The sequence below is a fragment of the Urocampus carinirostris genome, chromosome 17 (genome assembly GCF_059441175.1).
Source record: "Urocampus carinirostris isolate Australia breed hairy pipefish chromosome 17, RoL_Ucar_1.0, whole genome shotgun sequence".
NCBI lineage: Eukaryota > Metazoa > Chordata > Actinopteri > Syngnathiformes > Syngnathidae > Urocampus > Urocampus carinirostris.
In genome coordinates, this window is record NC_142365.1 from 20,863,415 (window position 1) to 20,888,259 (window position 24,845).

The following is a 24,845-nucleotide window of genomic DNA, read 5'->3' on the forward strand; positions in this document are numbered from 1 at the left end:
TTTGTTTCCTGTCCGGTATCGTTCCCGTCTATTTTGTCCTGTTTAATATCAATCTCCAGTTTCGTTCCCGGCTGTTTTGTTGTTTTTGTTATCGATCTCCAGTGTCTGGTAGCGTTCCCGTCTAGTTTGTACTGTTTAATTTCGATCTCCAGTGTCTGGTATCGTTTCCGTCTATCTCATCCTGCTTGTCATCGGACTCCAGTCTCCAGTGTCTGATATCAATCCTGTCTGTCCCGTCCAGTCCGGTATCAACCCCATCTGTCCGATATCTGCTTGTGCAATTGGTATCGATCTCGTCAGCCTCTGGCTTCTTGTCCTTCCACGCCAGACTGCTGCCTTATGTCTTCTGCCCAACGATCGCTGAATCACTGGCGTTGGGTTAAAATAAGGCTTGTGTGACACATCTGGGTCCTCTTCCTGTTCCAGTTCTCAACAATTAGGGACAGGTGTGGGGAGTTTGGGCGCGATTTGGTGCATCCCGGGGGAAGGAGGCGTGCCGAATCCTGAAAGTCCAGACACTAGTGAGATTACAGGAGATTACCCCACAGCTAAACACAGTAAAATCCTAGCATCATGAGCATTTTTTACAGTAAAGTGTTACTGAATCATTAGGGAACTCCATTACAACAAATTACTGTATATAAGTTATTTAATTTAAAGAGTACCCATGAGCCCGTCCTCGTTCGCCACTGGGGTTTGGACAGGTGGTGTCTATGAGATGCATTTCAAGACACGAGATTTGCTGATAAATTGGGTAAAAGTAAGGAAGCTCATATCGTGTGATTTTGCCGCAAATATTTTGGCTAGTTTGATGTCATTCTCTCAAATAAATGATAAAAGATTAGCCATTATCATGAATTAGGATCTAGTATGACTGTCGATGCCGAGGTTCAGTTTATTACTGAAGAGAGGTGTGATGCTTTGCACCGAAAAACAACGGACTTCAGATGATAAAGGTGCTGTATCTGAGTCAAATCAGGAGGCTTTTTCTGCCTCTGGCAACCATGTAGGGGTCAAACAGCCCAAAAATCAGCCTGGAGAGGGATGGGCGCTGTTAGGCTGTACTAGTGCAGGACACACAACTGGAAGTTGTGCCTCGATGACCCTTCCGGATAAGGGTTCCATGAATCGATACGTTTGTGGAAAAGAACAGGTCTGTAATGCAAAGGTCACCAACTTGGTGACCACGGGCACCAGGGTTCCCCTTGAGGCAGTGCTTCTCAATTATTTTCTTTCAGGCCCCCCTCCTCTTGGAAGAAGAAATCCTCTCGTGATCCCCCCCAAAATTTTGGTGGGGACAGAACAACGATTGCTCGATATTGGTGGTAACATGGCACTTCAATCCATGCCTTTCAACATTTTCCCTGAAAAAAAAAACCTCAAGCGTCTTATTAGCGTGAACGGGTTCCAATTTCTTGACATCACAGTTTAATCCATTTGACTTTGTGCTGTCCGCTACCAACATTTTTGACATTGCAAGCAATACAGCCCTTTCTTGTCTCCCTCCGTGGTCACAGTGAAGTGCTACATGGGCTTCGTCAAATTTTTGTGCTTAGCTTTCGGGAGGACACTTTTGTTTGTCTCTTAATCCCTTCTCTCTTTGTCTGTCTCAGCATCTGTAATAAATACTGTTTTCATGGGGTCTTTGAGGTTCTTCTACACTTTGTGTCTCCACTTCATACTCAATGCTTATACTATGTGTGTAATGGACTGCGTGGAGGCTAAATGTAAACAAAACACTCTTCCAATTAGAACATCACTGCGCTCTAGTGTAGTGGAGGTTCAATTGCACTTTATTCCAATAAAGTTTAACAAAAAGTTCCTCGGAGTCAAAAACACCCGTGCCCCCTTGACCATTTGAGAACCACTACTCTAAGGAAAGTTGACGGTCATTGTGATTTTCCATTTTTTCAGTGCTTGACTGAGTCTATTCATCCTTGCTTCCAATGATTAACCTAGTAATTATATATTAACAACATGATAAATTGTTATTTTGCATGTCAAACTGGGTTCCCTTTGCGCTAAATAATAACAAAAGGTAGCTCTCAGCTTGAAAAAGGTCTTAGAGGTCTGCTTTAATGGAATTTAGTTTTGTTGTCATTGCATATTGTACTACAAAATATGATCGTGCAGCCTATAAAAATATCTACATAATTAATCCCAACGCGCTCGTATGTTCACATACGTCGTAACAGTTTATAAGTCATAAAACCGTAAAGATGAATTTAATCACGGTGAAGGACTGCACCTTCCCGAAGAGCATCCGAGAGAGTAAACTGCCTCATGTGAAAAGCACAGTAAAGCGGGCGCATGATGTGTATGTTGTGTTGATTACAAGGACAATGAGGTTAATTTAATATGCAGCAGAGGGCCAGTCTTCATCTCGTTTATCTGTTGTTAACGACATTAAGATGTTCCGATTTTGAAAATTGAAAACTGGGATATTTCAATTAGACTGTAAATCAAATACACGATTTCATAAGGAACTATTTATAACACATGTAATCAGTATTACATTAGCTAATAATAACATTTAGTGGTATCTTTGCAGATATAAAACCTATTTCTACACTGTGTAACATTTGACCACCAGATGTCCCTGTATGGTGTCGTAAAAACGAAAACGAGTACAGTGGGACCTCGCTACTTCGCGGTTCTACGTTCGCGGGTTCAGAGCTTTGCGGGTCTAAAAAATAAGAATAATTAAATAAAATAATTAAAAAATATATATAATAATAAAAAATATATATTGATTTTTTAAGCATTTTTGAAGGGGCGTCGCTACTTCGTGGTTCCACAGCTCTGAACCCGCGCAGGTCTAGAAAATAATAATAATAAAATAAAATAATAAAAAAATAAAAATAAAAAAAAGGTGTGTTTTTTCGGGGTACCTGTAAGAGAAAGATGCCAGACGATTCTTGTCTGCTCTCTGTAAGGGAGCCTCATATTATGTAAAAAAATGCAATTTTTACGACCTAACTGTCTATTGCTATTTGTCAGCATCCCATGACTCTCCCCACACTCACGAAAAGAGCGGTACATGGCTCGCGAGCCATAAGTTTCAGACCCCTGCTCTATAGTATTATCTAGTTGTGGCTAGCTGCCCTCATTAGCGCCTTGTTCCTCTATGTCGGCCAAGGGACCTGAATATCAAAGTGACCCGTTGCGGAAAGCAGAAGCGAGGGAGGCTTGGGAGGTTTCTGACTGAGACTTGCTGAGGTTTCTCTCCCCCTGGCTGCAGGAAACGTGTGTGCATTAGAAACTGAAAGAGCGAGGGAGATAGAGAGAGGTAAGTAGGTGTATTATGGGGTGGCAAAGGGCTAGGGGGTTGGGTGCTCTGGTTCAGATCTGCTGATTGAGGGAAATGATAGCTTCTAATTTTCACCTGCGACTTTCACAACAAAAGATCGAGCAAACAGGAAAAAGAAGAGTTGTGAGGACGAATACTGAGAGAGAAAATGGACCAATTAGAAGACGTTCATTTAAATCAGTGTTGTTGTTGTTTTTAACCTTTCTGGATTGGTGTTCCAAAAACAATTTCTGCCAAATATACCCCTAAACAGTGTTTCCCTGATAATCATTGTGCACTCCTACCATGCTTATTTCCATTTTAAGGCATTTATTGATTCATTTTCCCAATGAGTGAATGACTTTGGGCAATGGGCAGGAGACAACCAGTACTGATTGCCTGGAAATCACAGGGCTCATAGAGACAAACATCCATGTACACACACAGTCAGTAAGATGCACTTCAAGAGGTCCTCCTCTGTGGTAGAAAGTGGCCGAAAAAAAGCGATCCAACCATTTACTCAACCGCATCAAGCTTTCTTATTCCACTTTCATTTCAAAAGAAACGGCTCGCCTTTTCTTTACACTTTACACCAACCATATTGAATGGATGCACGAGACATTAAACAATAAAAACGTCAAAGTTCTTAGAGCGCTGGAGATACAGTATAAAACTTTTACACACAAATTAGGAAGAGGAAGCGGATTTACAGTACACGTTGTTATGTTTACACGAACCAGGAAGTAGAGGCCGGGTTTCTTCTTTAGTGTCGATGCTGGTTTACCTCTCACAGCGCCACGCGGCTGTAAGAAGCAATGCAGTAATGTCCTTTACTCAGAAAAAGGTGCACACAATACAAAATCTAAGTTACAGCAATGTTCGGATATTTTTTGACATCCCGAAAAAAATGTTTGCATTTACTATTGTTCGTAACTCGAATGTTCGTAAGTAGGAGAGCGTCTGTAAAGCAGTTTTGCATTAATTTGGCAGAAGACAGGGTGGAAGGGGCTAAGATAGGGAGAGAGATCAGAGTCCTGACAGCCTGATAAAAGAAGCTGTCCTTGAGCCTGCTGGGTCTGAGACTCCACAGTCTTTTACCTGATGGCAGCAAGTTGAAGAGGCTGTAAGATAGGACGGTGGAGTCACCTGCAATCCTGAGGGCTTTGCTGGTGAGGCGAGTTTTAGATGTTCAAGAGGGGCATGAGGGGTACACGAAAGACCTCTTCCGCTGTTTTCACGATGCCCAGCTGCGTCTTTCGGCAAGACACAGTGGAAGCGCCATACCACGCGGTGGTAGAGCTGGTCTGGGATCTCTTGATGATGCCTCTGTAGAATGAGAGTAGGATGGGGTTCAGGACACAGGCGTTGATGGGCTTTTTTCTTTTGCCTGGAATGTGACTCCGTTGCCAGTCCTCGCTCATATGCACACCGAAAAATTTGATACTGCTCACCATTTCCACCCCAAGACCGTTTATCGTGATTGGGGCATGCTTGTTGTGCACCTTCCTGAAGTCGAAAACAATCTCCTTGGTCTTTCCTCAGGTGGAGATTGTTGTTCTTTACAGCACTGGACCAGCCTGTTCACTTCACTCCTGTAGGGTGTCTCTTCTCTGTTGTTTTCATGATTATTATTTACTTATTTTTGTTTTTTTGCCGTATAAAAATGGTCATACCGTCTACACAATGTTAAATGATAAAAGGTATGCAATGTCTGTGACTCCTCCTTGCAACCACGCTTTTTCCTCTGCAGAACCCGCACACATTCGCTACAAAGCCTATAACAAACTTGCATTTTTTTTCCATAATACAAACGTATTTTTCATATTCTTTTCTTTATGTTTTTAAAAAAATATTTATTTACCCATTGGATTTGTTTTCAGGATACGGGAGTGGACTATTTAGCTTTTTATGATCTTACGTCAGGAAAATTCACTCGTTACACAAGCAATTCGAGCTACGTGCACAATCCTAAAACAAATTGCGTTTGTATGTAGAGGGACCGCTGTACTGGCTTAGTTTCTATATTATGGACCCACCCTTAATTGGAAGTGCCTCAGGGAGGTTCTCATACCCCAATTTGAGAACCAATGATTGAGAGAAATCTTTCTTTTTGATATAACCTGCTACTGTATGTCCGCACAGATTACACATGCAACCCAGTACCAGTTTTCCCTCTGGGTTATCTTCATACTCGTTTTGCCGAGCTGGGCCGCCAATATCCTTGCGATGCTGCATTGCTTCCCTCTCCTTGATAGTTTTAGCCGTGCACCGTGACTATCTCTTGTTGGCAGCAGAACCAGGACTGGATTAGGAGGAGGGGGATGAACATGGTCAACTAGCGCCACTTGCAGGGCAAAAACTGAAGCGGACCTGCAGCCTCCTTGAAAAGGGATTGGCAAGGGCATGTTTTTTTCTACTTATTCGTCAGGAGTGATGGGATTTCTGGCTCTTTTTCGAGAACCGTCACTTTAAGCTCGGCTCACCAGAAAACAAAGGCTCTTTCGGCTCCCAAACGGTTCTTCAGGTTGTTTTTGTTGCTTAAATCCATGTATTAGTAAACATAACATTAAAAAGAGGGCAGCACGGCGGCGCAGTGGTTAGCGCTTGTGCGGCACAGTTCATGTCTCGGGAACCTGTCGTGGGTTCAAATCCAGCTCCAGACTTCCTGTGCGGAGTTTGTATGTTCTCCCCGTGCTTGCGTGGGTTTCCTCCGGGCACTCCGGTATCCTCCCACATTCCAAAAACATGCATTTCAGGTGAATTGGCCGGTCCAAATTGTCCCTAGGTGTGACTGAGCGAGTGAGTTGTCTGTCCCCGTGTGCCCTGCGATTGGCTGGCAACCAGTTGAGGGTGTCCCCTGCCCACTGCCCGGAGATGGCTGGGATGGGCTCCAGCCCCCCCGCGACCCTAATGAGGATAAGCGGTATGGCTAATGAGATGAACATTAAAAAGAGAAAATAAAAAGCCAAAAGGGAAAAGAAGGAAAAAATAAAAATGAAATAAAAGTAGAGAGAGAGGGAGAATAAAAGAGAGAAAGAGAGAGAGAGGGAGAAAGAGAGAGAGAGGGGAAAAAAGAAATAAAAATCTCGAGAAAAGGGAAAAAGAGAAAATAAAAAAGATTAAATACACGAAAAAAAGAGAGAAGAAATACTAGGAAAGGGAAAAAAGGGGAAAGGAGAGAACAAAGAACAAAAAAAAAGAATAAAAAGCAAGGACAAAATTGAAAATAAAGACAGTGTTGTAAGTTAGTTTTTGAAAGTGTGCACCCTTTTCTATGTACAGGACATTACTGTAGTGCTTCTTTCCGCCGCTACCGGCATGTGGCGCTGTCAGAGCTCACCCAGCATCCACCCGGAGGAAAAAAAAATCAGCTTCCTCTTTCTAGCTCATGTGTAAAAATTCTATACTGTCTATACTTTGTCTATATTATCTCCAGCGCGCTAAGGACATTGACATTTTTTATTGTTTAATATCTCGTGTATCTGTTCAATATGGTTGGTGTAAAGTGTAAAGAAGAGGCGAGACGTTTCTTTTGAAATGAAAGTGGAATAAGAAAGCTTGATGCGGTTGAGAAAACTGTTGGATCTGTTTTTTTAGCCACTCTCTACCACAAAGGATGACCTCTTGAAGCTCATCTTCCAAAAAGTAAGTTACACTTAACTTTATTTATCTTTATAGAGCATATTATTTAATGAAATGTTTATTATTTTAGTACACAATAATACAGGTCACTTATACAAGCTTTAAACATACTTATATGAACCTTAAACATACAAAATATAACACTGAAGCAACTTACGAATAAATTCAACCTACAAACGATCGACCGGAACCTATCTCGTTCGTAAGTAGAGCAGAGTCTGTACATCAAGGACAATCCATAAAAATCCAACTGTGTAAGCCATTTACTCCAAAACACACGAATAATCCCAAAAAATAAATAAGAATCCACCTTAAACATTTCTTCTTCATTAGACATTGCTTCTTGTAATCCATTCGTTTCGCCACATGGTTTCTGTTTACAAAACAAACAGACTCGTAACATGATTCCCAATATGGTAGTTGGTGCTCCCTTTTCGATTGACGCCTTTTTCATGATGAAATTTTGCTCATGCTAGTTTTATTCATACAGAAAGCACAAAGTTGCGTCTTCCTCGACACATATTCCACATCTCTAACTCTTACCCCTGGAGACCGTTAGAATAAAAATGCATGAATTGGCCGCAACGTTGCGTAAGCCGCAGGGTCGAAACCTTGGGAAAAAAGTCGCGGCTTGTACTTCGAATTTCATGGTATATTTAGTTACATTTATTAGTTACATCAGGTCCTTTGAGGAGAGCCACCGTGCTTATGTAGTCCTCTGTGAAAATGAGTTTTATAGCCTTTAACATGATTTTGCTCATCCCATTAAATACAGGACATTGGGTAGTGAGAACGTTAAGGGGGGAGACTTATCCAAAAACGGAGGGGGAGAAATTAAGTCGACGTTAAAGGGAACTAATCTTTATTCCACTCTGCAGTCCGGCCTCGCATGACTCGGACCGGGTGACCTTTTGGTTGTTTGGCCGAATCAGAATCTTCAGTCGGGCACGCGAGCGAGCATCCTCCCTGGCAGGAAATGAGGTTCAAGCTCTGTGTACACAAGAAGTGACAGGGAGGGGGTGCGATGAGGGGTGCAGGGTCTCTTAACCGATGAACGTCAGCGACAAAGAGAATCAACGTGAGAATCGAATGGAGCAAACAGACTTTCATTGCAATGACAAGCTTTCTTTGGAAAAGGGTTCTACTGCACTGTTGTGGGACGTATTCGACTCTGGACAATCAACGGTTCACGGTTTATCAATCCCTAACAAATATGTTCGAAGAGGCACCTTTTTCTGTGGCGCGTGGGCAAGTACAGCCTGGCAGTGCCCATCTTTCTCCGAGCTAGTTTTTTGGAGTTGGAATTTGCTCAACACAACCTCGAAACCAACAAAATTGCATCTTATAATGTATAAAAGTGATGCAATTGGAGACAATTTAGGTTTTACCATCTGTTGGAAATGAATATCAAAATGTACCGTTTACCAAATTGTTCGAATTAGTTATCTCCATGAACCAAACACAACCTACATTCACCCAACAATTTATGCGCGCTCGTTTCTTGAGGGAAAAGATGAACAGGAAGCCGACATTTCCACACCAGGGCAGATTTAATTTCCCTAACAATTTAACTAAGTGTACTCCATCGAAAACTGCCGAATTTGTGACGTTGGCGTCTCTAGGCAGCCCTCTTCTAAAATCCTTTAGCTTTCTCTTCTTGGCCCACGTCTCCCCGCAAGATGGCGTCTCGGCTCCTCCCATGGGCGTGCCAAGGAATTGTTTTGCGCCCACCGTTCTCACAACACAGCGCCTTGTACTCAAAAAAAAAGTCCTCCGTCAGAGTCCTGTTATCAAAATTCCCTAGACAAAATATTCTGCATTTGAAATAGCCAGACCTGTCATTGAACTAAAGCCCAGTAAGTGAATATATTTTGCATTAAATGTAATTTGTAGTCAATCGTATAAAATTGTTTATAGTCAAATCAAATGTATAAAATACTTTATAGTCAAATGTATAAAATCGTTCACATCACCCCCTGCCATGAGGCTAGAGAATTGTGTGCCTCAATCTGTATCTACAGACACTCAGCACAGAAATATGTTATGTACTGCTCCTCTTAAATAAACACTGGATGGCTTGGCTTGTTGTTAACCTGTTAATACTATCATAATTCTATTGTTTGGGGCTTAAGTACACCAAATCAGAATCCTTGGTCTCACTATTGTTCTCTGCCATGGGGTAGAGGATTGGGTTCCTCACCACGCCTCTGCAGAACCCGAGGACAGTAATGTGTTACATGCTTATTGAATTAATAATATGTTAAATTCAGCAATTCTGAATTACGACATATAAATTAAATTTTAAAAAGACCTCATACAATAATAATAAACAATAAATGTAATCATTTGTTGCCCTCTAGCCACCAAATAGAGCACTTGGTTTGGATTTTTTTTAAGAATTATAGTATTTGATGGAAATGAGCTAAAGACTCGCTCTTTTTTTTTAACATACTCAGAAATGTACGGTGGACCGGATTAAATAATCCAGCGTGCAGGGTCCTACCTGCGGGGCATATGTTTGACATGCCTGCTCTAAAGAGACAATAATAATCAAATAAATCTCCAACTCTTAGACAAGCGACCTGTCTAAAATCTGCTCAATTTATTTATTTTCTTTTTTTTTCATTCATAAAATTCCAAGGTGAACCCAAAACACGGTAGAATACAATTGACTCGAATACATAGCAGGTTATATAATGAATAGTGTTTTGGTTCCCTGGCTAATAGCAGTGTGAGTTTGGTCGTGCAGAAGTCAAACCCTTTCAAATCTGGCTCTTGTTGTTTCCCTAGCAACCCAAAATAGTGTCGTTACCCTTGAGGAAGATACTGCCTCCCGTTGCTCTTGATGCATGTGTCATCTTGATGAATCCTTCCCCATTGTGTCTGTTGGGGATTATTATGTTCTTTGAACGAGTGGCGCGCAAGACGAGTTAGCACGTAAGCAACCCCGACTCCAGATGAGGTGAAACGTCCTCTGAAATCCGACGGTGGAAATGATTTCTCTATTACTTGAGCCGGGATTGCACGATAACATCTCTGCCGCAGTGCCTCTAATTTATTTAACTCTCACTCTCTCAGACAGTTGCAAATCAGTTCATTTGTTTGATCGACCCGAGAATGCCTGCAGAATTTGGGCGTCTGCAGCACAGTTCAATGGTTAGATTGTTTTTTCCCCAAAACAGTTCAGAAGTCAGTTCAGTAACAAAATAATTTGTGTTAATTTGATCGTTTTCATTACTAGGTCACGTTTGAAATATTGTAAAACACTCAACTCAATAAACCTGAACTTTGCAAAATGAAGGAAACTGAAATCTCGGACTCTTGAAAAAGTACCATATTTTCTGGACTAAAAGGTACACCGGATTATAATCCACATTTTAAAAAAATAAGTATTTTGTAAAATATTCATCATATACCGTAATCCCTCGCTGTGTCGCAGGTTTTTTTTTCCACTGTTTTCATCGTGCAATGCTTTGTGTTCTGCAGCAGACAACAGACAGCAAATGCCATCATGGGGACAGATTGGGGAGGGCTTTGTGTCTGTATGTGTGTTGGGTGAGCGTGACTGTGATAGTGTGCAGATGCTCCCCTACTTACGACCATTCGATCTAGGTAAAATGCTTGGATATGAACATTTTTTTCTGGATGTCGAAAAATATCCGGACATCGCTGTTTGTTAGATTTTATATTGTGTGCACCTTTTTCCAAGTACAGGACATTACTGTAGTGCTTCTTTCTGCCGCTACCGGCGTGTGGCGCTGTGAGAGGTCATCCAGCATCCACCCAGAAGAAGAAATCCGCTTACTCATCCTAGTTTGTGTGGAAACATTCTATACTGTATCCCCAGTGCGCAAGAACTATGACATTTTTATTGATTAATATCTCGTGCATCCATTCAATATGGTTGGTGTAAAGTATAAAGAAGAGGCGAGGCGTTTCTTTGAAATTAAAGTGGAATAAGAAAGTTTGATGCGGTTGAGAAAATGGTTGGATCGCTTTTTTTTCGGCCACTTTTTACCACGGAGGAGGAAGTCGCCTAACTGTTGAAGCTCATCTTCCAAAAGTAAGTTAAACATAATTTGATCTATCTTTATAGAGCATATTATTTTGGGAAATGTTTATTTTTCAGTACAAAACAATACAGGTTACTTATACAAGCATTAATCATACTTATATAAACCTTAAACATACAAAATATAGAACGGTCTCGTTCATAAGTAGGGCAGCGTCTGTATACTGTCAGTCAAACAGCGGGCAGGCACACATGTTAATGCATCCCCAAAGCCAACTGCGAAGTACAGTAATAGCTAGTATTTTAGTGGCTCCTTACATTGAAAAGAAATTCGTAGATTAAATCTGACCCTGACAAAAGTCAGAAGAGCGCAGAGAAATGCTGGTCACCACTGGGTGCTTCGTGGATTGTTATCACACCTGACAAGAGACAGAGGTGACGTAGGGAGAGAAAGCAATAGCAAGGATGTTCGGCCTACTGCTAGATAGGCTACGTAACAACTTAAGCCAGCCCTTCTGAGGTTGTATCTCACCATTCCTAAATTGATCACACATGAAACCGTTGACCTGGAGCTACAACTCGTGGGAAACAGCTACATTCTTGACACTTGTATTTCAACCATCATGGAGACCTGGCCCATTTCAGGAACACAGATGCTTGCGTAAAGCTAGCAGGCTGCTCTCTATATCACTTTCTGACACTGAAAGGAAAAACCCAACAATTCTGTTGTGCTATTGTATAATAACAATAAAGTACATTAATTTAACTGCAATTTTGTCTCCTAGGTTTTTATTTGTAGATCTAAAGTTTCCACCAGGCACTCCGGTTTCCTCCCACATTTCAAAAACATGTCACAAAGCACAAAGTTGTGTAAAAGGCTGTCAGTGTGAATGAGTGAGTGAGTTGTACGTCTCTTTGAGCAACCAGTTCATGGTGTGCCCTGCCCACTGCCAGAAGACAGCTGGGACCCTATTGAGGATAAGCGGTGCAGAAAATGGATGGTATTCCGAACGTCTGCAGATTGAGGCACACAATTCTCTTGCCTCATTGCAGAAAGTGCTAGCGAGACCAAGGATTTCATTTTGGCGCGCAACTGAGCCACAAACACTAAATTCAATGAAAGCGTTAGCAAGGTGACAGCAAGTCAAGCCATCCAGTATTTCTTCTCATTATATATATTGAAGGATTATCTATCTTTTGATGCTTTTATTCAAAAGGAGCGTTGCATAGAATTTAATTAGAAGTTAAGGTAGACAATAAAACATTTTTTTCTATGCTACAGTTGATTTATTGCTTATATATATATAAGCCACTTTTCGTTGGTTCGATGATGCAGTAACAAGTGTGTGCAGCAGAGTGCGCTGTTTCACTATGACCGCCTTACAAATTCATCTGTGAACCGGATCACGAGGCTGTTTGCAGACACGATTTGCATAAATGATCTCCAAACACCTTCAATTGCGTCTGTCTCCTCTCACTAAACTAAAACTCCACGTTTACAAAACTAAACCTGCATTTTCTGTCTTGGGTTATATTTTTTGCAATGTCCTTGTGAGAAGATTCTTGTGCCCATGGTTACCACATCTATCTCTTATCCCATCGTGCTCGGCCTCCCGACTCGTGACGTGTCGTTCGCGTACAAAACGGCTCTAGGAGCTGGCTCTTGGAAGTACTGTAAAAGTGGAGAGCCGGCCCCCCTCCAATTGAGAGCCGGTTCTTTTCGAGACGCCTTTTTTCCCTCTTGTGATTGGTCATTGTGCATGCTTTTTTTTATTCTGTGTTGTTGACCTTAAATTTGTTGATTTAAAAAAGGTTCAAACTTTGTGAATTTCACTTTTCATTGATCTGTAAATATTCTAATTTATGTTTCTAGTGTTTGTCAGAGTTAATGTGTTTCACGATTAGCTTTTTTTTTAACATTGTTTCTTCTTGTATTTCATTGTTTATTTGTTGTAGCACTGAATCGTTCATATTTTTAATTTACCTTTTGTTGTGTGTGTTTTAGAGAGTCGCTTGACCTTAAAGTTACTTAAATGAGTTAAAAGTTCACTGTAGAGTGAAAAAAATCCATCCATCCATTATCTGCACCGCTTGTCCTCAGTAGGGTCGCGGGGGTGCTGGAGCCTATCCCAGCTATCTTCAGGCAGTGGGCAGGAGAAACTCTGAACTGGTTGCCAGCCAGTCGCAGGGCACATAGAGATAGACAATTCACTCGCTCATTCACACCTAGGGACAATTTGGACTGGCCAATTAACCTGACATGCACGTTTTTGTAATGTGGGAGGAAACCGGAGTGCCCGGAGGAAGCCTGCGCTAACACGGGGAGAGCATGCAAACTCAGACCTCAGAACTGTGCCGCAAACGCGCTAACCACTGCGCCGCCGTGGTGCCCTTAAAAAAATACATTATTAGATTAAATACATTAACAAATAGAAAAATACATTTAAAAAAATAGGAATTAGTACATCATTAATTCATTTTGTGAATTTGTTACATGATTATCATACACCCAAAAATCTGTCTCTTTTTCCCCCAGCTTTCTTCTTGTTTTACTTGCTTTATTTTTTTTCCCCTTTTTGCTTTTAGTTTTCCTCCTTTTGGTTATTTTTCCTAGACTTTTACCTTTTTTACTCTCTTTTTCTTTTTCTCTTTTCTCAGCTTCTTTGTTACACTTCTTGCGGGTGGACCCAAGTGGGGGGAAGCAGGAACTAAGGCAGGGGTACTCCAAATAAGGATGGTGTTTAATGACAAAACCAGGAACAAAGTAACAAAGAAACAAGGGTCACAATCCAAATGACGTCAGACCATCCATCCTTTACCTGCACTGCTTATCCTCAGTAGGGTCACGGATGTGCTGGAGCCCATCCCAGCTATCTTCGGGGAGTGGGCAGGGGATTCCCAAAACTGGTTGCCAGTCAGACGCAGGGCACACAGAGACAGAAAACTCACTCACTCATTCACACCTAGGGACAATTTGGATCAGCCAATTAACATGTCATGCATGTTTTTGGAATGTGGGAGGAAACCGGAGTGCCCGGAGGAAACCCACGCAAGTACGGGGAGAACATGCAAACTCCACACAGGAAGGTCCGATCTCATGACCTCAGAACTGTGCCGCACACGTGTTAACCACTCAGCCGCCGTGCTGCCCTCCAAATTACATGTCCGGACAAAATCATACCTACACAATATCCAAACCAGAATCATAATTCAAAACCGCAAATGGCGATGCAAAGGCACAAAGTAACAAACATATACAAAGCAGGTCTCAAATAACTAGCAAAATGTCCAAACCAGAAAGGAAAGCCAAACCTGACATGGTGACAGAAGATATGATAGGAGTGGCGTGGAATTTGCAATGACTCTCCGCAGTGTGTCGTCTGAGCAGTCAAAATTTCGAGTTGATCAGGGAAAGGTGCGTGGAGATTGAGCTCAGGGTTGCCAAACATTCTTTCTTCTTTTTCTTTCTTTTTTCCTTTTTTCTCTCTTCTTTCCTTTTTTTCTTATTTTATTCATCATACAGACGATCCTCTATCTACTCCTCTAAAGGGTATATACGATCATTTTTTTCGGTATGTTGGAAAAAACACGCACATTGCTGTAAGTTAGATTTTGTATTGTGTGCACATTTTTCCGAGTAAAGGACATTACTGTCGTGCTTCTTTCCGCCGCGTGCTGCTGTGAGAGGTCACCCAGCATCCACCCGGAAGAAAAAAAATCCACTTCCTCTTCCTAGTTCGTGTGTAAACATTCCATACTGTATCTCCAGCGCGCTAAGAACTTTTTAATATCTTGTGCATCCATTCAATGTGGTTGGAGTAAAGTGTAAAGAAAAGGCGAGCCGTTTCTTTTGAAATGAAAGTAGAATAAGAAAGCTTGATGCGGTTGAGCAAATGGTCGGAACGCTTTTTTCCCGCCACTTTTTACCACGGAGGAGGACCTCTTGAAGCCCATATTCCAAAAGTAAGTTGAACTCAACTTTATTTATCTTTATAGAGCACATTATATTATGAAACGTTTATTTTTTTAGTATAAAACAATACAGGTTACTTATAAAAACGTTAAACATACAAAATATAGCACTGAAGCAACTTACAAACAAATTCAACTTACGAACGATTGTCTTGTTCGTAAGTAGGGCAGCGTCTGTTTTTTTTTTTCCCTGTTTCGAATTATTTTGTATGAAAGGTTACATGTAATTGGTAATATAAGGATCAAAGAAACACAAACCATCTGAAGAGCCGTTCGGGAGCCGAAAGAGTCGGCTCTTTTTCGTGAGCTGAGGCAGAACAGCTAAAAAGAGCTGGAATTCCCCTCATCACTCCAAACTGGGCTGCTATTCTGAATTTTTATTATCCATACGTCTAAAGTTTTGCATTTAGCGCAGTGGTTAGCGCATGTGCGGCACAGTTCATGTCTTGGGAACCTCCTCCGTGGGTTCAAATCCAGCTCCAGACTTCCTGTGCGGAGTTTGTATGTTCTCCCCGTGCTTGCGTGGGTTTCCTCCGGGCACTCCGGTTACCTCCCACATTCCAAAAACATGCATTTCAGGTGAATTGGCCGGTCCAAATTGTCCCTAGGTGTAAATGAGCGAGTGAGTTGTCTGTCCCCGTGTGCCCTGCGATTGGCTGGCAACCAGTTCAGGGTGTCCCCTGCCCGCTGCCCGATGATTGCTGGGATGGGCTCCAGCACCCCCGCGACCCTACTGAGGATAAGTGGTGTAGCAAATGAGAAATGACCAATTTCACCTGCAGGCTTTTATGTCCACTGTCTTGCCGCTACAATTTCCCAAAGTGCTTTAAATGTGTTTCACACTTACCCATTCACACACACACACACACACACACACACACACACACACACACACACACACACACACACACACACACACACACACACACACACATATACCAATAACAGCATCTTACCTGCTTATCAGGGGCAAGTGACTTTCCCAAAGACACATTTTAGACATATAACTGGGGATTTGGGAATCGAACCTACGAGACGAGCGCTCTACCTCCTGAGCTACTGCTGGCCTTTGTGCTTTTCAAAACTTGTTTTTGGTTGTACTACATTATACAGCTACATCTAATCAGACAATACACACTGTTACTTTAAAATGCATACTGGGCATTTGGGCCATAGCTGCGCCACTTCAGGACCTTCAAGGACATAGAGCTATTCCCAAACCTTTTTTCAATTGGGCACAAAACGTGTGGTGTTCCTCCCCACAATTATGAAAATATGTTGCAAAAATTCCACTATACTCAAGAAATTTAATCTCAAAATTGACCTGTCTCGCTTGTTTCTTATAGAGCTGTGATGTCGTTGAAGGGACACACTACTTTCAAAATGCAGATCCCATTAACACAACATGTGAGGCCACCTTCAAAACTGACATTGATTGTCGTAAACAGTGATTGCATTCCAGTCATTTCTGCTTGGAAGTATGCGATTGTGGTTTTTCATTTGTGTTTTCACCACCTGAATTGCGACTGGTATACTTTTGGTCAGGCTAACTCCCTGTTAGCGCCAGGGCTGCCAAGGGCTTTCTTGTTTTGTTTGCTCCCAGTTGTCACTCATTGGCTGCCCACCGTGTGTTGTTTGGCTGGCTAACCTGGTCTTAGCAGAGGTTTTCGTGTCTTTTGGCTCATTTCCGTCTGGCTTCGTGTTTATTGTTGTAGCCTTTGCCTTTTTTCGTTGTTGGCTCCGGGTTATCATGGCTTCTCTTCGTGTTTTTTGAATGACTAGCCTGACGTTAGCTTCGTTTTTGCCATGTCCCTTGGTTTATTTCTATCTGGCTTTGTGTTAATCGTCACAGCTGTTGCAACTTTTTGTTGTTGGTGAGAAGTCGGGCTAACCAGGAACCATGTTGGGGGGCAGCTACAACATAAAGCTTAGAAATTCTCCAGATAAACTACCAAAACTTCGCTTAAAACAGTCATAACTTCCTTGACTAATTAACACATAAAACAATGTGGCAACAGGCTTGCTAGGCTGCTGGTGTTCCTCCTATGACGTCACAGCTCAAAGACATGACATGCTGTCTTCAAAATGCATCATCTCGGAAAATAATTAGAATATACCCAGGAAAAGCATGGTACATTTTCCTGACATTTTCGATGTTTCAGAATTTGGTATTACCTTTAAGCGACCCCCAACTCCCACCCCTCTCGACTGGTTTCCATAACAACCATCCTAAAGCCCCACCCCCGAACCCTGAGATGATGACTTTGGTTTTTCCGCGAGATGACGTCAGCGACTCGTCACCGAGCGATGCGTCGCACCTCTTCGTCATGACAACGAGCTTGAAATATTGAAGTGATGTCCCAATGAGAGCGGCCGATGATCGAGAGGTTCTCCATTTTCCCACCTTCGCAGCGCCACAGACGTCGTTTTCAGTCATCAGGAATTTTAGAAAATTCTCCACCTGGGGAGAGAGGGGAGGAGGAGAGAGGGAGAGGGGCAGCAAGAGAGGGAGAAAAAGCCTCCACGTAAGCGTGTAAAAAAAAAGAGAATCTTCAGGGTTTTTTCGCAGGGTGTCTATTTCACAAGAAGCCGGACTCATATTGGATTTTTTTGTTTTGATTTTGAGGATGGGGTCCAATCGCAATTGTGGATGATGATCGAACCGGCGAGGACACGAAGAACCCGGTGTTGACTGCCAACAACGCGCAATTTTGACGCCATCGTATTACGCGTCCGTTTTTTGGGGGTCAAGACTCAAAAGTGCTATCTTTAAATCACAGTAGTGTGTTGTCCGAGCGGAATGAGAGGAGGCGGAGGAGGGGGAGGCGGAAGAAAGGGGCTGCTGTGCTTTTTGGATGCTCCGGATGGAGCCCGGGATGGTGCGCTGTGATGCCTCCTAAAAAATGAACAAGAGGGGATACTAGAGGCACGACGAACGCCATCCTCCGTTTTCTCAAGGTAAGACATGTGTGAAGTTCCCCTAAACGAACCCTTACCCGTTGACGTTTGCGGACTGTCTCGACGCATCCCGCACCGCGTGTGCGCAATCTGCACCGCGTGTGCGCAATCCGCACAGCTCTGCTGGTGACTTGGCACAACTGCGCACATCTTGACGCACTGTCACCATTTGTGAAAAGGGTATTCGGGTGGGGGGTGGTTCTTAGTGTGGATAAATATGTTCAGATGTGAACAAGTGTCACGTCTGAATGAACGAGCCCACTTTAGTATTTTCTTGTTTTTTTGCAGGGTTGCATACCAAAAAGGTCCCACGATAGTCAAAACTCGTGAAGTAAAAACCTTTACTTATCTATTTACACCCAGTCAGCCCTGTGTTTCAGTTGAGCCGATGAAAGATTGGATTTAGCAACTTGGAGTGGTCGGGAGGTGCATTATCCATTTTGGCTTCTAGGGGGAGTTTGAGATCACATGGAAACACATGTTCATCTGTTTTGTCGGTATTTATTGGGAGTGACTTTGCACAAAACCTAGCGGAAATCAATCACAGAGGTCTAATAAACAACTGTGTACATGTTCACGAAAATTGGTTCAGCCGTTTTGGAGCCCATAAGTCACATACAAACACACGCACGTACACACAAATTGATATTTGTAAAGTAGTTTAGACAAATTTATATATACTTATTAAGAACACGCCCAATTTGCAAGTTTAAGTATTTGTTTAACAAATTGTATTGTACTTTATAACATTTTTTCCAAATAATTTCCATCATTTTAAAAACTAATCCCTATGCTACATTGCACACATGTGGACACGATCCTTCACATGCCATCATGTGACGTTGTAGAGAACTGCATGTACTTTTCGGTCTGCAACCCAAAATGTTGAAAGAGCCATCGTGGACCCAAAGAAACCTCACCGAAAATATGTCTGAAGCTGCAAAAAAGCCTTACATGAGCCTTAAAAGGAATGACACACATGTTGTATCTACCTATAGTCGTTGGAAAATATCAAGAATGTGTCCTGTTTGCCCATTTAAGGAACATTATGTATTTTTTCCACAATCAAAACTTTTTGAAAAAGCGCCACAGAGTTACTAAGCGCCAAAGGGCTGCTTGTGGCTCCAGAGCAAGTTTAGCGGGTTGAAAGGTCCACCTATGTTGGCAATAGAAAGCATCTTCTTCTGCCTTTTTGCCCCAGCCACCAGTGATTTTGTGGATCCAGATTGTTTTGTTGACAAGATGGCTTTTGGAGAAACTTGAAGTTTAAAAAAATGTGTGCATATGTAATTTCCATAAATACTATGAGTTCGGAATGTGTACGACTCAGACTGCAACGTCATTGACCCACAGGCCGATACAAGCAGAAAATAACGGGGAAACTGTTGAGCCAACCATAATGCAAAACAAAATGCACGATGAAAATATGCTATGTAGGGAAATCGCAATAAGAAAACCTCGATACAGCGAGGGTTCTCTGTATTTGGTGCGATTACAGTCGCTGTCACTTAACAGCGTGTGCAGGTTTGTTATCATTCTGTATGCATTCTTTTGTATCTGACTTGATGGCGGTAGAGAACAATCCTAAACTACCGAGACTGCCCACAGCTGCACAGCACGTCCAGGTCCTACAAGGTTCAGACAAGGAATGAAATGCAAAGTCGCCGAGGGGCCCCATTAGTATTCTGCGGCGGTTAGCAAGGGCTTGGTTAATGGCAGACAAAAAGACCTCTGTCCCGACAGGTCAGTGATGGAAATTGTATTTTTCCAATATCACTGGATTGGGTTTGCTTTTACTCCTCCTTGGCCGCCCCCTCATCAGGTTAACTCAATTCGAAAGAATATATCTTTTCAGTGAACTTGAGTGAACCGAATTTTGTTTCTTTTAGTCAATTGCAACGACCAACCAGCTGCTGGTACTAGTTGGGGGTGGGACATTATTAATACCTGTCAGCTCTTAAGTTTTCCCCATATTTTGTATGTTTTTTTTTCAATTATTTCAGATTGTATACACTGTATAACAATTTGCGCAATGGAAAACAAAATAAATTAAAAACTCTTTATATTGTTAGACCGATTTTATCCTGCCTATTTTGGCTGCAGTCTGGATCGTTTCGGTCACCGGGAGCAGATTTCAAAGTCATCATAGATTGCTAATATTGTTAAGGTATTTTACATAATCCATACCAGCCAATCTTAACCAATTGCTCCCCTTATTTATGACAGCAATTTCCCTTTTTAAGTGATGATAAACCTTACAGATACCAAGTAGCCCCTATTTTCTCACAGCAACACACACTACGTAGAACAAAAACAAAGATAATTTGTGTAATCAAGTTTATTTTATTTTAGTGAATAAATGCTCGATCAAAAATTACATTGTCTAGTGTACTGTGGACATTTTAGCAATCTATGTTGATGTCATAAGATACCAGTGGCCGAAATAATATCAGTCAAACAAAAAGCTAATTTTCAAATTTTAATAGTATATTTGACTTGAAAATTCATGTACAAAAATTGTTTTACGATACACACGACTTAAAATGATCTGAAAACTTAAAATACGGGGAAAATGTATAATGGTCTTTCATGCCGAGAGTAAATGGGTCCTGCATTGTGTTTGTAAGGTTTATTATCGCTTGATAAGGGGAATTGCTGAGGTTAGCAGGTATGGTTACAGAATATACCGGCGATTCTATGTGCGGTTGCAAACGATGAAGTGAGCAAACCTGCTGCCATATCCGACTCACTGTGTGAACGATTCAGTTTGTGAACACGCTGCAGATATTTAATAGTACTGGTTTTGACATTCAATATTTACAAGTCAACGATTCAGTAAAGGAAACAACTTTGAGGATGACTAAATGAGTCATTCAGTTGGTGAACAGTCTCTGTTTGCTTACCATTCAGCAAGTGAACGACTGGCAAATAACCAACTTAAGTTTGAACTGTCCACTTAGAGAACGTTCTGTCGTTTTCTGTACGAGCACGACTCACATGTACTGATTCATTGAGTGAACATGTAGCGAAACCTTAATGATTCTGGTTCCGACATTCATTGATTGCAAGTAAACCATTTATCAAAGGAAACCACCTTAACATGACCAAAGGAGTCATTCAGTTGGTGAACAGTCCCTATTTGCATACGATACGGCAAGTGAACAACTAGCGAAAGATCAACTTAAGTCTGAACAGTCCACTTAGAGAGCACGACTAACTGTAACCGAATCATTGAGTGAACCTGTAGCGAAACGTTAGTGATTCTGGTTTTGGTATTTAATAATTGCAAGTCGATTCAGTAAAGGAAACCACTTTAAACATGACTCAACAAGTGATTCAGTTAGTGAGCATAGCATACTATTCAATATGTGAATGACTAGTGAATAAATATCTAAAATTTGAACTGTTGACCTAGTAAACATTCTGTCGTTTTCTGTTTGTACTTGACTCCCAGTTACCGATTCATTGAGTGAACATGTAGCGACTGCAGCCATTCCCTTGTTAGCGCAGGATTCAATCAGCATACAACTAGAAAGTGACTGATTGACTGATTCAGTTGGTGAACATGCCACCATGTCTAGCTTATGCATGACACAGTGAGAGAATAATTGTGTAAATTAAACCACTTTTCCCATGATTGAAGTAATTATCCAACTGGTGAATATACTCTCATTTCACGCAACTGCAACCATTTGACTAAATTAGTAAAAGATTCCTTTTCAAGGAATCTGCTGCTAATTCAGCCTTGTGCAAGACTCAGTGAGTAAACAATTTAGTAAACAAATCAGCTTTGAACATGATTTACTCAGCTCATGAATCATGAAGTGAAGAACTCGTAAGTGAAAGTTACCAAGACTGTTTGTATGTGCACAGTTCAGAGTTATTGATTCAGTAAGTTTCGCGCCTGCTGCCATTTCCTGATTCACACGCGACTCAGTGAGTGAGTGTTTGGATAGCAAGGTGCGAACATGCAGTCTCACACACAACTCCGAGTTTAAAACTCAAGAGTGAAACATTTAGTGAGTCATTGTCCTGTCTTTTCTAAGTCAAGCAGGACTGAGTTGGTGAAGCTTTAGAGCAGGCATGTCCAAAGTCCGGCTTGGGGGCCAGTTACCGCCCGTGATTAAATTTGTATTGGCCCGCAGCCTCTGCCATAAAATAACTAATTTATAGCCCATCAGTAAAGTATAATGCACTTTAAAATTAATTTGGACACACAACAAAAAAAACCTACCATTTCACCAGATGATGGCAGTAGCCCTTCGGCCACCTTGCCCTTGGCTTTCGTAAGAATTTTATCTCACCCCATTTCCGACTTGGCGACTGGAAATAAAAATCTGGCCTACTTTCTAAAACGTTTGGAGTGTAAGCAATTCAGTGAGTGAACCCACTCCTTTTCTACAAAGTCTTACCCTAAGTGTGATTCACGATTCACAAAGGAACCACCACCCAGCCCTTTTTTGTATGAATCTTCCAAAAACATTGATATTTAACAAACTAGTTTTAGCGATTCAGTTCTCATATCATGCCCAGTTCTGTCCAGCAACGGACCCACACCCCATATAAACAATTAGAGAACATTTGGTCAAAACCTTAAACAATCTGGTCATTGTTGTTGTGCTTACTTCAGTAGATACTTGAAATAAGGTGAGAGGCCTTCAGATAAGTAAACTCATTATTTTAATTTCTTAGGTTACAGAAGCAGATCAGGCCTAAAGGGTGTGGAATCAAGGAACAGCATCACGATTGGGCGTAGTGACAATAATGTTAACAGTTCACAATAGTCAAAACAACGAACAATTTAAGAGTCAAAATAATGAACTGGTATCATATCTCATCTCCTTTTCAGGTAACCAATATTAAAAACGGAATAAACCTGTTTATGGTTCATCGATCCCTTAACCACCTGGGTCGTCAGGGAACCACTTCCTGTGGTGTGTTTTGGGCCATATAGTACGGATTTCCATTGTTACAAGTAGCAGGAGAAGCGTCCTGATCTCACTGGGATACACACCTTCACAATCTGGTCATTGTGGTTGTGCTTACTTTACTCAGAAAAATGTTTTTTTCTTTGGTTCCTGGTGCTAACCACCACCTGTTTGTTACACAAGTATCAAATAACAATTAACCACAAAATAATTGTTAAGCTAATAGGCACGCAAAACAAAGAGACAATACATCAATGAAGTTTGATCTTGCAAGGAGATCAGGAGAGAACTGTTCAAAAAACACTCACTATCCCTCATTCCAAATTTGTTTTAGAAGCACTTCGCTGAGCCTTTTCTTTTTACCAAATCTGCAAGGTTACAAAAGCAGATCCTTTCTAAAGGGTGTGGTGATCAAAGAATGGCAACATGATTGGCCAATGATGTAATAGTCAAAACAACAAACAACAGTATGCAATAATAGTCAAAATTACGGACTGACATCCTATGAAATCCAATTATAAAAACAGAAAACTTACCAGAGTCGTATTCGCTTTTTTTTCCAAATAGCCAGTTTTTGGAAGGCGTTTTTATGTGCCATGCGGGAAACGCTTGTTATATCGTCTCGCTCCCTCGCCTAATAAATTCAGAGATTCCTCTATTATTGATCGACAAACTGCGATACTCCACAGACGAGAGAGATAGCGCATATTTGTCAGATGTCAGTGCAGATTCCGTTCCCAAAGTGACTTACCGTGTATGATGTATCCAAACAAACAAAACAAACCTCTTAAACAGCGCAAAACAACACCTAGGAGAAATTTCCATTGGTACGGCGGCTCCGCACTGAATCTCGTTTTGCCCTGCGCTCCCACCGATTGTGAAAGGTCGTGAATTTTAAAAACAAGGCACAGATCATAGATTTGGTTGTAGATGAAATGGGCCCTTTATCGGCTCTCTGACGCTGCATTACTGTGCGGTTTAATGGACGTTTTCAATTTTAGGACCAATGAGCCTTGTTATGAGACAAAAAATGTACAGGTATTAAAAAATAATAATTTTTAGCTTCTTGCACTGCTGCTCGTTATGTGCTGAGTGATCATAAAAAGTGATACTGTTTATCTGTTTGAATGGTTGGTGCATGAAAAGGAAGATGAAATGCTAACCTGGTAATGTATATTTGACATAAAAAATAATGACAACCACAGTAAGCTGGGAAAATTGGATTTCAACCAATAGCTCTTTATTTTATCTTAATTTCATTGTCCATTTATTTCACTCATTATTATAACTGAAAAGGGGATGACAACTGTCAACATTAATATCAAAATATAAATTCATAGTTTGGCAAATTCACTATATTTAAAGCTGTACCCGTGATTTGAAAATATTCGACTTGCGATGTCATCTTCTGGCTGAAATCATCACTGCAGCCTCTGCCAAGCTGCTACAGTTGTGTGTGCAAGTATATGATTTTCTAGACATGCTTGAATAAACTCTTGTTTTGTCATCTTTTTGAGGGTTTGGGTGAACATTTGTACTGTATTTAAAACAGCCATTTTCATAGTGGAATAAATAAAACCGCAAGCATGTGTCTGTGTAATCAATCTTCTGCCCCTGACCCCCCTGCCTCCTTTCCTCCTGCACAATACGTTCCACGGACGAAAACAAGTACTGTATAAAGGCCCTTTAAACTCAGTTAGGCATTGTTAACACATACTTAATAGAGACAAAAATTCTACTTTCATCTTTTTAGGGACACCTCAAACAACGCACCCAACCTGTTTTGTACTACAATTCAACATCATGCATATGTTTTTAACATTTTATCTTTATAAAGGAACAGTATGTATTACAGGACCACTCAATGTCATTGTAGTGTGTACTGCAGGGGTCACCAACCTTTTTCAAGCTGAAAGCTCCTAATCGGCCGAAAGGGCAACCACTTGGATGTGCATTTTGAAAATAACTTATCATGTTATTAGTATGCTGCTACTATGTTATTAGAAGGATAATTATTGGAAGTAGCGTAAAATAGACTCAGTCA

At 41.3% G+C, this 24,845-nt stretch overlaps 1 protein-coding gene across 6 annotated transcripts in view; it reads left to right on the forward strand.

The window, feature by feature from the left end:
• Positions 1-17,286: 17,286 nt before the first annotated feature.
• Positions 17,287-24,845, forward strand: part of LOC148349485 (neuroligin-2-like) — a 130,987-nt gene continuing 123,428 nt past the window's right edge. For all 6 annotated transcript variants that reach the window (XR_015847398.1, XM_088321542.1, XM_088321544.1 and 3 more), the window contains exon 1: positions 17,287-17,873. The gene's annotated coding sequence lies outside the window, so the exon portion shown is untranslated. The remainder of the gene's footprint in view (positions 17,874-24,845) is intronic.